This window comes from Pteropus medius, unplaced genomic scaffold (assembly GCF_902729225.1).
Source record: "Pteropus medius unplaced genomic scaffold, Ma_sr-lr_union100, whole genome shotgun sequence".
NCBI classification, from domain to species: Eukaryota; Metazoa; Chordata; class Mammalia; order Chiroptera; family Pteropodidae; genus Pteropus; species Pteropus medius.
Window position 1 is genome coordinate 7,970,433 of NW_024349796.1, and position 13,436 is coordinate 7,983,868.

The following is a 13,436-nucleotide window of genomic DNA, read 5'->3' on the forward strand; positions in this document are numbered from 1 at the left end:
GAGTCGGCACAACAGAAGGCAGGAGAGCGAGCTGTGCAGAGAGCACACCCCAGAGATCTGAGAGTCCACCCCTCAAATATATAGCATGCGATGCAACCGATCGGCACATGAATGTGATGCAAAGCTGGGGAAAGAACGCTCTGAAAGGAACAGAGGGCACAGCGCCCAGCACTCACAAAGGGCCAGATTAATGCCTGTGCCAACATCCCAAGATCAGAAAAACTTGATTCACGAAATGTTGGGTAGAGAATTCAAGACCTTATATCAGTATTAGGTAATAATTAGCCCTAGATTGAGCACATCTCTGGAACTGCCTAAAAAGACATAATCAAGACACAAAATGACAAACTATTTCCAAGTACCTTGATTACAAAACGACAAAGCTCAAGAATATTTATAGGAACCATCAGCTATCCAAATGGCCTGTGGTCACATAGTGTCCCTTCCACTGTATTCTACCTGTTGAAGCAACAGTAAACTTGAAGGTAGGTGTGCCGAGGAATGTGGGGGCCATTTAAAACTACCAATTTTATCTCAAACTTATTTTGTTGTTACTGCCTGAATATTAGTATTGGATTTACTGAAAAAATTATAGAAACCACTTAATGATTTCATAACTCAGAGAAAATGGGGCTATTACGAAAGGTAGAGGCAAGTGGAAGCACTGAGGACTGAGGATTCCACTACCAAACCAATAACAATTTCAAAAAAAATTTTATACATAGTGAAGCTTCAGATCACACTGATATGTGTGAGATGCGGATATGATTATTTGCATTGCTTCCAAATTTAATTCTTGAGTTTGGCATATGGCGAAATCCAGGGAAATTTGATAAAATATTAAAAACTAATTAGCAGTTGTGGTCATAGCTTCTGTTCCTGGCATGGTATTTCTACTGGATCAAATGAATAATCATGGCAATTGGTACACAGCAATGAGTTGAGCTAGATTTTTTTTTTCCTGTGATTTTCCACATAGACCACAAAAATTATGTCATAGTTGTAGCTGACTACTGGTTGACCCTAAATGGTCCAAGTACATCAATATGAAATAGATGAGCAGACCACAACCATCCTATTGCAAGAAATATCTAAGAACTGAAAGGGCAATTTATAGGCTTTGATCATTCTAGAGTCATTTTTGTATATGTTCTAGTTCTAAATATTCTATATTCTTACCCATCACAGAGAGTTAAATCATACTGAGAATGGTAACGTAATCCTTTTGGTTTGAGTGTATGAATTTGCGGATTAATGTAGAAGTGTTAAATTTCTCTGTTTTTAAAACACAGGCCACAAAGATTGACAATTTAAAAATAGTAGTGTCTCATAGAAAAACCACATTAATGGCTAGAATTATCCTCTTTTAGATCAATAGAGATGTCATGTGGATAGAGATGTGCTTGATTTTAAAAACTTTTAAATGGTATTACAACTTTAAGTTAATAAATGAGCAGAAATACCCGGAAATGGTACTGTATCCTTTATTTTATTTCCATTTAGAATGAGCAGCTACCATAAAAAATTTTAAGTATTCTTCTTTGTGAAAATAAGATAATTTATAACCTTAAGGTAATATGGCCTTAATTACATGAAATGCACTTTAAATATTCATTAATGGTGTTTGTATTCATTTTCAAAAAATTTTAAAGTAATGCTCATTTCAAGTCATTCCATTCATCTTTAAATTGATTTTAATTTTTTCAGTATGGCAACTTAAATTCCATTCCTAACTATGGTTCATTGAATACGTGGCTCATCAGTCTTTCTATGAGTCTGGCTGATTCACACTGTCCCATACAGTGAGTCTCGAATGTATCAAGACTGTAGGCGACAGAAAAATTACAGAGACACTTAGAGTGCAGTGTTGAAGACTCATATCACATTCGTACAAGCGGGTTACATTTTTGCCAAAGTCTTTCAAGAAGAGCTGATAATCAATGACTCATGACTAATCATACTCTAAGAAGAGCGAAGTGTACAAATAGTGCTTGTAAACAGAATATATTTATTTCATTAACTTTAAAAAGCTGCCAATTATGTATCATTATTTTATACACATTACAAAAGGAAATCTGTTGCCGATTAAACTGTTTAACAATACTCTGTTACTACTTATATATGTTCCTTATTTGATACAAAAAAAAAAAAACCATGTTGAATGTGGTCTTTTATTTGAGTTATTTAGTTTGGGCTTCCTGAAAAAAAGAAAATGGGCAAGAAGTAAATTAAATATTTTTAAATGCACGCACAAAGTCCAGTTCTTCCAAATAATTTTTTGACTGATAGCTAATGCTGACGCTTTGCTACAGAAGACATCATTTGTGTCGAGAGAATTGGGGACGTCACTTTTCTTGAAAGAGTGGCACTTCTCTTTCATCTTTAGGATTTTCTTCCAGGCAACAAGGGAGTAGCCAGAAGATCACAGGCGTGGGTTTCAGCTTCAGATAGTCAATCAAGTTCACACTAGTCTAACCCAACAATTTTGAGCAATGTTACAGAACAGGGGAGCAGAAGAGTGTGCAAAGCAACATCGTGGAAGCCTCATACACATAAAATATGGCTCTCGATGTCCCTGTCACCAAATAGGGTGTGTTTGGTCTTGAGACAAAAGTGCTTATAAGTGAGCATCACATGGAAAGCAGAGAGATGGAGAGACTGTCTGCTTAAACCTCTTGCCTGTCAATTTGCACCTTAAAGGGTATAAATCTACTTCTATTTTAGTGCTGTGGAAGTCATAAATCACGTGTTTTTTTTTTTAATCGTAATAGCTAGTTTTTAAAACTTGGAAGCATTCTTGAATCAGTAATTAATACATAGTGACTTCAGGAAGATGTCTTCAACTGGGTACACAGTATCAACTAATATTTTCAAGAATTTTAATTGAGAATAAGTATTTCTTCACTTTTCCTTAACACTGGAGTCATTGTTAAACTTCTAGTCTCTTTGGTATCATCTGGTATTATTTTCCACCGCCTTCTAATTTGGTTTGCAATTCATGTCTTTCTTTCATATATTTAGTCTATTTTTTATTTAGATTTATCCACATCTATTTTGAATTATTCTTTGATATCAGTTTCTGGAGGTATTAATCACCTTTATTGTTTCTGCATACCATTACTCATAGTAGCCATTAAGGAAATTTGATAATATTCCATCAAAAATTTATTGAGGTTTTTCACAGGGGTGGAGTGATGAAAGTATAAATCACAGCACCATGTTACCAAAACTGGAAAGGATTCATTGCTTTTTAACTTAATATCAAATTTTCATGAAATACAATTTTTTTCTATTCCTCGCGGTTCTCTAGTAAATTATTAAGATAAATAACATCAATCTGTAGGATAGTATCCTCTCAGTGAAAGGGTTTCTCTCTGTCCCTCCTGCTCTTCATGGATGAGGACTCTATGAGGTTACGGTGAGATGAGGTTACGGTGGCATTCCATGTTGTCATGAAAGTGTAATTTTCAAGACAGGAGGACAGAACATATCTTATGTAATGTCTTAATGGTTTGATTTATATATTTTAAATATTTAGACGTGGGGTATGTGAGCCTTCATTTTTATACTTGATCTAACCCTGCAGATGATAGGGGCTGGTCTTATTTCAGAATCCGATCAATGCAAATGTCCAAAATACTCATGAATTTTCCTTTATGCTGGTTCGATGCAAATAAAATGGAATAGGTGTTTTTATATTTACAGGTTATTTAAATAATATTTTTACCCAAGTTTCTCTTCTTATCCTGTCAGTGCTCATCTCTTTTAGGTAGAGAGATAATGTAATAAAACTGGATAAATACTGCATAAGAAGTATTTTAAATTTTTTTCCTTTAACTCACTCCTTTCTCTTGTTAGTAAAACGTAAAATGCCGATGTTTAAAAATGTAATTAACACTATGTATTTATTCAGTCTGTCACAATTTTCACCTCCTAAAACTAATGAGATTTTGAGCTACTTCCTTCCAGGTTTCTCTCAGGAGTGGATGTGTTAATGATGTCTGTAACACACCCCTGTGCTGTAGCAGGGAAATAAGAAAGTGTCAGGCTCAGACACCCTATCACATTTTGAGCTGTGATTTCTAAACTAAACAACTGGAATTTTCTTTAATAAATTTAAGTTTGGGATGGTTATCAAAGGAAAATTTTCACTGATTATTTGCATTTTCTTTTGCTTACAAACTGATAATGTGATCTGTGACTATAACTGTATACCACTTATGATGTTACTAATTTCTTAATGCTGTTATTCAAATTTGAGTTTCAAACATAACAAAATAATGTTTATTACTGAATATTGAATATTTTTGTGAATTTCAGAGCTTAGAGCTTTATGTCACAACTCTGATGATCATTTGAGTATATATCAATTCAAATATATAACTGAAATTTTTAGTTGAGTTGACAGTATTCAAGAAGAATGATCAAATTACAAGTGGCCATTTTAACCTAGAAGTTCTTAAATTTGAGTTATCACTGTTCTCCAAAAATGTGCCTAATACTTTTTTTAACTATAGGGAATAAGATCACACAATTTGTAGCATAAAATTTTTAAATCATGAGGAAAAAATTATAGGTTGTAAATAATGCTAAAGTAATTGCACTAAGTTGAGATGTATAGTGGCCTTATAATATCTTTTCAATGGTGCCCATGGAATATAAAGTAATTCTCTATGTTGTGTACCTGTTCTCCAATTTAGTGGGTCCATCCTGAACATTATCTCATTTTCTCTTGTGTTCTAAGATAAATACATTTGATACTTTTTAAAATATCATGTTTTGAAACATTTAATATAATGCAAAGCAAGGCAGAAGACCATATTTCAAATATCTGATTTAATAGCACATATAGTTTCTGACACTTTCAGTTGAAAATTTGTCAATGTGAAAATGATGCATGATGTAACATTTTTAAATCAATTTCCCCCCCAAGGTTTTGATTAGATTACTTCAAAATGCACAACAGTGAGAATTTCTGAATATTATATTTAAGTGATAGAATTTTAAATTCCAAGAGCAAATTCTAGGCATTAAACAGCATTTGTTAATTGAAATAATTTTTGGTAATATGCTTTAAACTTTAAGTGACTGATGACTTTCTTTCCTAGAATGTTGACTCGTTTGTTCAATTTTGAAAGAAAAAAAAAGATTGATAGCACAAATACCCTCATATTTACTTTACTATATTTCAGGGCCTTTTATATCTTCTGTATATATAAAACAATGAGCTAAAATTCCTGACATACCACAAGAGAATTTTTTCTCTCAATCTTTAATTTTGAAGTAAAATAGATATTTTTAATCCTGTTAACTAATATATCTCTTACTCTACCACCATGAACAATTTAATTCATTTTAATTGACAACGGAGTCAGAACAATCAATATTTAGTGAAAAACTTGTAATTTTCTTTTCTATTACAACTTTTCCACTGGACAAAAAAATAGTTTTGCATTGAAGCTGGGAGTTCTTAAAGCACAATTTCACATGAAAAGAACTTCATTTTTCTTTTTTATAACACATCATTACAACGCACAAAGCATTCTCTCTCTTTTAACAATCCTATGGACTAATTGCTCTCTTTTTTTAAGAGAAGCAGAAAATGAGATTCAGATGGAATATATATTAGAACTATGATTCGAATTTTGGATGCTTGCTGTATACTATAAAAGTATTTCTCTTCTGCAATAGCTACCTTTGTAGAGTCTTCAAACAGTCTTCAAGTACTTCAGGTGGCTTATTAAAAAGAAATGGGATGTATCACTCAGGGTCACTACAGGAACAGAGTAGAAGTGTGTTAAAAGGAGACTTGGTAACTTCTAAAAGGATGAGGAGGTTGAAGAACCAGGCCCAATGCATCCAGTATGGAACAAAGCCCAGCAACAGCAACCACAACCACAACAAGATCAACACGCAGAACAGGCCTGCTGAGGGACCCACTCTCCTTCCCACAGAGACCTGGGTGCTCCAGCTGGCTCCCCGTTATGCTAGGAACTGGGAGTCCATCCTTACACCTTTTTGCTACCAGGGAAGAAGCGAGAGCCCCACCCCACCCCAGGGATTCTTTTCACCAAAGGTCCAGGACCAGGGGAACCTATGAGAATCATGTCTCCTGGCATACTCAAAATTGAGGTCCTGACTAGCTCTCAAATCAGGCTCTGGTCTGATTGTTGTAACCTTTACTCTTAGCTGTAAAGTCTGACCGGTGTGTAACTGGAATTTTTATATCCTCTAGTGAGACAGACCTGTACCTGAAATCACAAGGTGTAGACAGGTGGATCCAGATATTATTTCTGAAGGTCTTGATTTATAATAATAATAAAAGAATATAAAATTAGGTTCAGGGACTTTAAAAGGGTTGAAAGCAGAGTGGTTAAATATGTCCTTTTTTAGATATGGATTGCAGAGCAAGACATGGTCTTTCAAAATTAAGGATGATGTTATCTGTAGATATTTGTAGTTTTCCCTTATCAGATTGAAAAAGTTCCTTTCTAATCCAAGTTTGCTAAAAAAATTTTTTTAAATCATGAATGGATGTCGAATTTTGTCAAACACATTTTCTTCACCTATTGCTATTGCTGTTTTACCCTTTTGCTATGACCTTAGATGTTTTCTTGTCGACTGTTAATAGGATGGATTACACTGATCGATTTTCAAATGCTAAACTAGCCTTGCATCATTAGTATAGCTAATCCTCTTGACTGGAGTGTATTATTGTCTTTTGTATTATTTCAATTTGCTACCGCGTTCTTGAGAATTTTTGCATTTACTTTTATGAATAATATTGGTCTTTCAAAAAATTTTCTCTGTTATGTCAGGATACGCTGACCTCATAAAGTGAGAAGTATTGCTTCTTCTTAAACTTTCTGGAAGACGTTTTTAAGAACTGCAATTAATTCTTCTTTAAATGCTTAGTATAATTCACCAGTGAAGGCATGAAGGGCCGATGTTTTCTTTTTGAGAAATGTTTTAGCTACAAATTAGTGCTACTCAGGCTATTTATCTCTTCTTGGGTGAAGTTAGGTAGTTTGTGTCATTCAAGGAATTTATCCTTTGCATCTAAGTTGTTAAATGTTGTCCATAGAGTTCTCTGCAGTATTCTCTTGTTATCCTTAATGTCTGTGGGGTCTATAGTCATAATTTTTCTTTCATTCTTTCTTGATGTAGGTAATGTGTGTCTTCTCACTTCTATTTCCTGGTCAAACTAGAGATTTAATCAAGTCTATTGATTTTTTTTTCTTTTTGGTCAAAGAAATAGTCTTTGATTTCATGTATTTTCTGTGTTGTTCATTCTTCATTTCAATGATTTTTGATCTTATCTTTATTATTTTCTCCCTTTTATTTGCTTTAGGTTTATTTTTTTCTAGTTTCTTGATGTGGAAGCTTACATTACTGACTTGAAATCTTTATTCTCTTTTAATATAAGCATGTAATGCTATAAATTTCCCTCTAATCTTGTTTTAAGTGTATTCCTCAGATTTAATATGTTGTATTTTCATTCTCAATTAGTTCAAAATGGGTCCTTTTTTCCTTTGAGAATTCTGCTTTATCTTGGGGTTATTTAGTAGAGTGCGGCTTGCCTTTAAAACAGATTTATCAGATATCCTTCTGCTATTTATTTTGTTTAATTCTGTTTCTGTCAGAGAACATAGCTTGAGTAATTTCCATTCTTTTAAATTTAATAGGTTTGTTTTGTGCCCCAGACTGTGATCTATAGTCATAGTGAGGGCGTTGTTAAATCAGGTGGATATATTCCTTGTTGTTACTACAGTTTTATGCACTGGAGGATGTCTAGCATCTGGGTCTTTTGCTCATTAGATGCCAGTAGTTTATAACAATCATTTTGCAATTAAATTTCCCTCAGGAATATTTAAATGCCTTCTGGATACAGTGATGCCTCCTATTGAAAATAACCGATTTAAAAAATGAATATTACAATTATTTCTTAATTTAGAGATTTTAGATATTTTAGATATGCCTATTCTCAACCCTATCTTAATCATTATTATGTTATAACTATTAATTCATTTGACTTTTGTCTCTTTAAATTCTTAATGTAAAAAAGTTCAAGAGAAAATTACTTTTCAGTAAATTGGTGTTTTAAGTTAGTGTTCTTCTGTGTGTGTGTGTGCACGATGCACTAGTAAATGTTAACCATTATCAACATCGGAGATTTTTGATTTTTCTCGCATCACCTATATTCGCAGTCATCTATATTTGCAGAATAACCACTGCACAAACGTTAAAGAAAATCTTCCCTCCCCATGTTTGTCACTTTTATTCTGGTGAAATTGATGTGGATTCCTTCAAGAAAATAATTACTTTTTAGTTTTTGTCTAAGGGAATGTGGTTTGAGCAAGTGTCTCTTGATTGGTGTGGTGGGCAAACCGTGAACCATTTGATAATCACTTAATAATGATAGCTTCTGGGGTAGCAATTTAGACCAGCTGCACTGGACAGTCTGGACCCATCATTATTCCTGCTCTGTGAAATAGGCTATCATTACGGTTCACACGAACACATTTCTCTTTTTTTTTTTTTTTCATAACTAGCATAGTTCACCTGGCATAACTAATAAAGGAGAAATCTAATGTATAAAAATTCTTTTTTTTGCAGAGAATAGTATGATATACATATTGTTATTAATGAATTTAGAATAAACAATTATCTTACTTTTCTGTACATTAAGTGGTGTTTCTATTTCTTTCTTAATGTTGATGACAACTTGAAAAGTCCAGTGGTTCATCCCTCAGTTGAGATAAGCAAACTTCACAGCTTGTTGTATCAATCTTATAATCAGAGAGTTGATGATAACTGATTGATAAGTTTTTTTTTTTTAACTTTGTTAGATTTTAAACTATAAAAGTAATATAAGAATAGGATATTTGATGACTATATAAATTATTTTTTAAAAGTTCAGTTGAATTATAGACTTTCCCAAATCAACATGTAATACATTATTGAGGTCAAACTCTGCTTTGCACTCCAATAAATACCGGCACACTTCACACAACCAGTTAGTGGTAAGTGTTACTGCACATGCTTTCCTTTGGGCTTGCTCTGTACTAGATGCAACGCTTCAACATCTAATTATTTTAATTATTTTACTCTTCAAAATCAAACATGGGTTGCTGTTATAGCTAGCAAATGGAAGGCCTGAAGACCTAGAAATTGAACCCTGACCTAACTGTTCCAAAAGCTCCCATTCTCTAATAATTCTATATTATCCCTCAAGAGTAGAAACTAGTCAAGCTTGGGAGACAGAGAGTATTGAACCAAGTGTCCTGGGAAGTGATAAGGAAACGTGGCAAGGCGTGAAGGCAGCCAAGAGCAAGGCTTCTTTACTGATCTGCAAGGAGGATAAGATTCAAGGAGCACAGCTCCTAAGCATGGGGATGTGTAGAGACACACGGGCAGAATCGGGGAGGACTTTGCGAAGAGCGCTAAGCAGCCTGGCGTTAACCCCATGGGCATCGAGGAATCGCTGAAGGACTTTAAGCAGACAAATAATATCCTTATTATGCTTAAGGAAATTTTCTTTGTTTTTATGGTTAATGTATTGTAAGACCATAGACCAGAAATAGAATGACCATTTATGAAATTGACTGTATTAAATTTTCTGGATGGTCAAGTTCTGGATTCGGGTTATAGAATCATAGTATCTTTGTGGTTTATTAGAAAGTAAAATTTAAGAATAAGACCACAGTTTCTGGATAGGAGATCTTTTATTTTTTATTTGTTTGGCAAAGGTGTAAGTAACCTGAGAATAATTTTTTGGGGTTGGGGTGGGGGTGGTTGGAGCACAGTGGTTTGAAGACACTGGATAAATTGATCTTCATTATACCTTTTCCTCTTCTGCAGAACTGAATGCTGTGGCCAGTTTTTGCACACAGCTTTCTTTTAAAACTTCTTTCCCTACCAGGTCTTAACTATGTGGAAATCCAGTTTTTCTCTGGGTTCACACTCCTCATTCTTTCAATTCGATTTGGTGTGATATTATTCATCTTTTAGCCACACCACACTTATTTTCTAAACTTTTATATTTATAGACTAAAAAGTATAGTACTTATTTTTCATTCAGTCTCTCACTTTAAAATTTTGACTCAATGAATCTCATTGCATAAGAGATAAACCGAAACGTATTTCCCACATATTGGGAATACGGAAGGACTGGGCTATTGTTCCAAGGGCAGTTTTGTTTCCCAGGATTCACTGCCTGGAGTTTGTTTCTTAGAACTAACGGACTATGTAACAACATGATGTATCTGGAATAAAATGTAACCTGATTTTCCCCTTAGCCCGAGGCAGCCTCCCTCACGCTAAGTAGACTGAGCGGCCCCTCGCGCGGGCTCAGAACTGGGAGCCCCGCAACGCGCCCCGGAAGCTTAATGCACCTCAACAAACTCATACCGGTTCAAAACAAATCCGACGAACCCACTTACAGCACTTATGCAACGCGCATTTTAACAGGACTTGTTTTAGTGCGCGGACCTGCCTCTCCCCCTAAGCATCCTCCTGCAATGGGGGGGATTAAATGGAGAAGAGCTCTCCCCTCAACCCCCACTCCATGCTGCGGCAGTGCCACAAAGATGATTTTTCAGACGTTTTTAAGTGCATTTTTATGAGCATCAAAATAAAGTGTTTTTTTTTTTCTCATTACGCAATAATAACACCACTGCTGCTGCTTCTACTGCTACTGCAGCCGCCGTGTGCCTGACACCACTGGACCGCGCTATCAGTCACCATGCAGAGACCAGGAAGCTGAGACAAAGAGGTTGAGGAGGACAAATAAAAAAGGTTACATGACCTTGATCTATAGCTCTAGTAGATCAAGAGAAAATAAGAAAACATGATACAGAGATTTGCCTTTTACTCCAGTGCTTCATCCAAGTCGCTCATTATTATTATAAACACCAATGGAAAACCAGCTTGCTTCCTGGTTTAAAAATGCGTTTACCTTCTCTGGTGTGTATTGTGGCATCCTGCCATCTCAACAGTGCCAGCAGCGTGCCTGTGCTGTGTAAAATGCCTGCCCCATTTAAGTCAGATGAGCGTGAGAGAGAGAGAGAGAGACAGAGAGAGAGAGAGAGAGAAATAAAAAGTTCTCTAAAATAGTCTGAGTCAGTAAAGAGAAAATTACATTAAAGCCTATCATTTCAAAAATAATTAAGACTATGGCCATGCCACCCTGAACGTGCCCGATCTCATCTGATCTTGGAAGCTAAGCAGGGTTGGGCCTGGTTAGTACTTGGATGGGAGACCACCTAGGAAGACCAGGTGCTGGAGGTGTTTAAAATAATAATAATAATTATTATTATTATTATATGTTTCCCTTTGGTACAGTATATTTTTTCTTTAATTGAAAACGGTGTCACAAAATCTAAGGCCAACAAACTACAGACTAAAAAGACATTTGCTTTTATACTAAAAATAAAAATGCAGTTTTAGTAAAAATATGTTTTCTAGTTATTGATTCAAAATATATTCATTCAGAATTAATTCATTTTTAGAAGCATTTTAAGAAATCTTGTAAAATATCTGAGATTGAGCAATTTGAAGTCATATAAAATTAAATGTAAATCACAGCTCCAATTTACTAACTGCATAAACTTTGGTAAACTACGTCTCTGAAACACAGAGATAATATTAACTGGATTACATGTTAAATATTACATAAACTAATTTATGTAATGCAAAACACATTTACCACATACAGTTAATAACTAAGTTAATGTTAACTTATTATTAATAGCATTTTATTATAGATAATTTTTAAAAATTAAAATATATGTTCAAAGAGAACAGGCAAAACAATCAACAGCCATCTTGCTATAATCTATACGAGAAGCTTAAAAGAATAATTTTGGCTATTCAGAAACAGTAATTTCTTTACAGATTTTCTCAAAAATAGTAGTCTAGGTATGCTAGTTTCATCCTACATTCAACAGGCATTTTATAGCTACTATGTTCCAGGCCTTGGGTGAGGCTACTGATAAATATTGGTAAATAGAAAAACATAAAGCAGTCTCTGCCCCATGATCTTTATAGTATGTTATTTGGGTCCAATTGTATAGTAAAACTAAAGATCAATTTGCAAGTTATGCTGGTAGTAGGAGTCTAGTTACGAAAACAACAAAATAGACAGTAAACAATGCCCTAAAGTGAAACGATAAAAGCCATAATTATTTTCAGTAAGTTCCTATATATCATAGATAAAAGGAAGAATCTAGAATTTAACAATTATTTTATTCAGGATCTAGAATATGGCAATACATGCAAAGAAGCTGTTTTATTAAGAATGGGAAAAAAACTGCAGGGATGAAAGAACAGATAATGAGAGAGGCAAGAAAAGAGACATATGGCCTTCAAAAAGAGTCTCTTTCCAGAAACCACGGAAAAGCCTGGAGAATTATTATATTAAAATAATAGCTAATATTTTGTAATAGCTTACTACGTACCAGAAATATACAACGGCATATGTATGTAGATTCGGTATTTGCTTGGGAGGTGGCTGACTGCAACAAGAGCAATTATTAATTTCTACAAATCAATCAGATACGAAACATTTGTTCTATGCTTGCAGAACATTTCTGTAAAATAAAACATTTTCTTACCTCACACGCTTTTATTACCCTCACTGAGAAAGCTACTAGACTGCTTTGAGATCGACATATTTATTGTGTGTACTTCTGCTGACATTTGTCCATCGAGATTAAGCACATTAGATAACTGTTTCTCTATTGACATTTGTTTGCAGTAAAAGGTTTTTTTTGTTTTTTTTTTTCTGCTGAATGATGCCCTCGCAGTGTCCACTGGACATTAAAAATGTGTCTTTGGAAATTGTCAAAGTGGTCTGTTTATGCTTAAAAAAGTGAAGTTTCTTGTTTGAGAGTTTTTTAATAACATCCCTTTGTATTCTCAGTGTAGTACAGGCTTCTATTCTAGTGGATGTTATCTGGCTTATGATTATTATAATGTTATTTAAAATAAATGTGTAATTTATTGAAATAGTGCACAGGCCTCTTGGAAACATTAGGTGATTTCACTTCATTGCGATCTCTCCTCTCAGCAGGTCATGCATTCAGAACTTTCTTTAAAAAGAGAAAATATGTAATAATAATTTTGGCTATCCAGGGATGAAAGAATAGATAATGAGACAGGTGCTTAACTACATAATGATGATGTTACATTTTAATTTTGAACCAAATGACTTATTTCAATTTAGATAGAGATGATAGCTAGCTAGATAGATTGATAGATGATAAACAGAGGATTGATAGATTGATCTACACAGGGTGGGGCAGCATTAGCTTTGCTCAGTGGAAAATAAAATTAGGGTGTAGAACGCTGCCTTGAAATTTAAATTGGAATGGAAATGAAGGGATATTCAAGTTTCTGGCTGGTTTTCAGGGAATTCGGCAGCACTGAAAAGAGGA

At 34.3% G+C, this 13,436-nt stretch overlaps 1 pseudogene; it reads left to right on the forward strand.

Moving 5' to 3' along the window:
• The first annotated feature begins 11,170 nt into the window (after nucleotides 1-11,170).
• Nucleotides 11,171-11,289, forward strand: LOC120619405 (uncharacterized; annotated as a pseudogene).
• The last annotated feature ends 2,147 nt before the right edge of the window (nucleotides 11,290-13,436 follow it).